A 4095-nucleotide genomic window follows, 5' to 3' on the forward strand; every position below is an offset into this window, starting at 1 on the left:
AGGCCCGTGAGGCTTCCTGGAGGCAGCGCGGCCGCACAGCCCCACCTGCAGCCGGGAGAGGCGAACGGCAGGCGCGGCGCCCGCCCCGCCCCGCCCCGCCCCGCGGCCAGCCGACCCACCCACCCGCCGGTCCACCGGCCCGCGGATCCGTGGATCTCCCGGCCCGGCCACCCACCGGCCTCCCGAATCCGCGACCGCCCGACCCCGGACCCACAGACTCCCCCCGCCCCGACCTCCGACCTCCGAGCGCCGAACTCCCGACCTCCCGACCTCTGACCCCACCCCGACCCCCCGACTCCCCGACTCCACCAGTCCACGAGCCCGCCGACCCCTCCGACACCCTGACTCACTGACCCACAGGTCCACCGGCCTCCCTACCCGCCGACCCACTTGGATCCACAGGTCCACCGACCCACAGGCCAGCCGCCCACCAGCCTCCCGACCCCCTGAACCACCACCTATGCTGTTCGGCCCACAGGTTTCTGGACCCCCGGACCCGCCGCCCCCCCCCCCGCAACGCTGCCCCACCCACTGGCCCCTGCCCCCCCCCGCCAGACCCACACGCCTACAGATCCCCCCACCCCTCGACCCCTCCGCCCCGACCCACCGACCCACCGGCCTCCGGCCCGGCGTGCGCGGATGCACCGCCTGGACCCCACGCCGACCTGCCTCCTGCCCGCCTCCCGCTCCGGAGCCTACGCACCCCCGAGGGACTCGCTTACTAAAAGGAAACTCCCGGCTCCAGGGACCAGCCTCGCCGGGCCGGGTGACCGCGGCGACAGCCCCAGAAGACCCTTGCCTTCCCCCACAGGGCATCCGCCACGTCGTCTCCGAGGCTTTAGGTCTTTGCCAGGCAATTTGGGCTTTTCATGTATTTATTTGTTTATTGGGACAGCTGTAACTCAACGTCTGTCTTGGTGTGAAAGACAATAAATTCTTCCAACGACAGGAAAGTAGTTCGGTAAATCCCGGTGGACTGCCACTTCGAACTTTCCGTAATGTGTTTCTTATTTATAACAAATATTTCTAAGTGAAATGAACACAATACCATATTTATAATTGTTTTGGTGAAGAACTTGCTGTGGGAAGGCGTTCGTGGTATTTTAAGAGGAGAAGTCTGTCCAGAATGATCTCAGTTTTGTGTAAAAGAAAAAAACACCAGCGCGTCTGGAAGCCTACAGAGCAACACAAGTTAGCTTCCTTTTTCTTGCACAGTGAGACCACGGGCTGTTGTTTATACGTCTTCTAGCATTTTTTTTTTCCAATTCCCGTTTTTATTTTGTAGCAATAAGAATAGAATTTTTTAAACAAAAAGGAGGCAAAAATTAAATAAATAATTGGGAAAACTCCTTAAGAGGCAAACCCAGGCTAGCGGGATCGAAGGAGCCTTTGAATGGGGCCCCCATGTGGTCACAAAGACGCATTTCAAACTTGCTGAGTTTCCTCTAAGAGGGACTCTTTCCTAAAAAGCAACCTGTGCCCCACATGGTCCAGACCTCTCTACTGGGGTCTAGCTTTGGGGTCTAGCAGGTGGGGGTCTTCTCATGCTCTTTGCTTTGTCTCCATGAGCCTGGCCGGGAGCTACGCAATGGGGATCACCCACGACGCATTTTTCTCTATGTGAAAAAGTAGAATCTCCCCAGGGTTAGGGGGAGAGTCACTCCAGAATCTGCTCCCCGAGCCTGATTTTCTTTTTCTTATTGATGCTAACTAAGCCCGGCTGTTTTCAGATGCCCCCAGCTCTTGAAGGTTGCCCCTCAAATGTAGGGGTGGGGTGGGCGAAGGATAGGGGATTGCCACATTGGAGCGCATGGCTCCCTTTTGCCTTTGGAATAAGTCCCTGAAAGGCTATGGCAGCCGCACTCCCTGTGGGAGAGTGTTCCTGAACTGCCCATGGTCCTTTTCCGATTTGTGTTTCTTCTTATAGCTTTGTTTCCACAGGATTCCTTCCCCTCCCAAATCACACATTTCCTCTGCCAGGGTGGACCCATGTTTTATGGGCTTGAAATGGTTATATCTTATACGATTTAGAGAATATTATTAAGAAAAAAACTTCACAAAATTGCAAATGTAAAAGTAGATGCAGAGCTGGTGCCAGGCAGGTGATCTGAATCTTAAGATTTATTAGCTTCACGGTAAGGTCCTTGATTGAAAAACTACACGAAACAAAAACAGCCATGGGAACATACCCAAGCCTGTCTAAGTTGGGACGTGTGCCCTGGGGTTATTGCGGGAGGAAGTGGGAGTCAAGAGAAATAATGAAAGTTCTGCCATTGGCTGGCGCAGATCTCCAGGCAAGACCGCTGGCCTCGCATATGTACAGTGAAAGATTGGACGGGGCTCTTCTGTGACTTTCCTGGGCCTGGCCTTCCTACCACCACCAATTTGCTTTGACCCAAGTGAAGACCGCTGTGTCCGTTCCCACCGTGGGCTCCATGCTGGACCCTGCATGATAGCTTGTTCATAGTCACGATACCACACGTTGGTTCCTGGATTACTTTGGAGAAGGGGGTTTCCTCCTTTTCGAGGAAGCAGAGGTGTTACCTGCACGGTGATAGGGCCCCTTAGGGTCCTGGGCTTCCCTGATGCAATGTGTCACCGCCTCAACGTGGGGGTGTGAGTAGCGTGGGGCGGGGCACAGCCCGTGCCTCGGGAATGAATTCTTCCCAGGACGGAGGAGCTGATCGTGTGGGTTCCCACCTCCAACAAAGGGTGCCCCTTCCCAGCAGAGTTGAAAGCCACACCCATCTGAACTGGCCGGCGGTTGGACCCATTCAGCTTTGTACTTTCCAAGGCTGGCAAACTGCCTAGGACACAACAAGGAAGAAAGTGTGGGTGTGCACGTGTGTGTGTTATGTGTGTATAGTTTCCTCTGTGTTTTCCAAACAGGGCAGACCTTTTAAAGTAGATGAAAATTCGAACCGGATCTTGAAGGATGGGCAGAACTTTCATAAGCCGAGAGCATTTCGGACCCGAGGGCGGTAGTAGAAATGTTAGCTGGGGGAGCCGCAGAGAAAAAAAATGGGGGCCGGAAGGTACAAAGCATGTTTAGAAGGAACACAGTCATGGTCCCGGTTGGCTAGGACTTGAAACCACAAGGGAGAAGAGGCTGGGCCATATTGTGATAAGCTTCTACAAACTTCGTTCAGGCCAAGGAGCTGGATTCAGTTGGGGCTGAGCATGAATGAGCCATCTGTGAGGCGGACGGGGACACTGACCTGCGGCCGTGACAGTGCCGGGAGGGTTGAGGACGTCTGGCTAAATGCAGCGGGAGCCGGAACAGGAAGGAAGGAACAATCGAGAGAGAGAGAGAGAGAGAGAGAGAGAGAGAACGAGCTGTAAATGATACGCAGTAATTAAGTGGAGACGCTGTGAGCAAGGATTGCAGCCAGCGCTGAGAGGCTGTGCTTGTGCGTGTGCGTGTGTGTGTGTGTGTGAACGGGGGCGGGGCATGCTTGCAGTAGAAACAGAGTGAGTGTGAACAGGAGCTAGTTTTCAGGAACGTGACTTTAAAATTCCACTTTTGAAATGTGCCATTTCTGGGTAGAAACTGCCCATCCTAGTGGATTCTCAGACCAGCTCTGTGTGTGGGAAAGCTGGTGAAGGGGACGGATTTCTGGATCCCTCCCAGATGTACAGAAGCAAAATCCCCAGGGGGATAGGTCCTGAGTGTTGTGGGGGAATCTTTTTTAAGAAAGAAAATCTATTTTTAACAGGCTTCTAGCAGGGGGTGGGTGCAGGGGCCGGGCTGGGGCTCTGATGCCCGGCCGCGGGAAAGAATGAGCGGCCCAACCTGCCACCTAAGACAAGAATCCCTTGCGAAGCCTCCCTTGCTGGCTCTCTCCAGCCTCTGCTTAAAGAAAGAGTAAAGATAACCTCTCCCCCCGTTCGATTAAGTTTTATTTCATTAATTTATTTATTTGAGAGAGACGGAGAGAGAGCATGAGCAAGCATGAGTCGGGGTGGGGGAAGGGCAGAGGGAGAGGGAGAGTCTGAGAATCTCAAACAGACTCGGCACCAGCCATGGCCATGGAGCCCGACACAGGGCTTGATCTCATGACCCTGAGATCTGGACCTGAGCCAAAACCAAGAGTC

This window comes from Mustela lutreola, chromosome 4, assembly GCF_030435805.1.
Source record: "Mustela lutreola isolate mMusLut2 chromosome 4, mMusLut2.pri, whole genome shotgun sequence".
NCBI lineage: Eukaryota > Metazoa > Chordata > Mammalia > Carnivora > Mustelidae > Mustela > Mustela lutreola.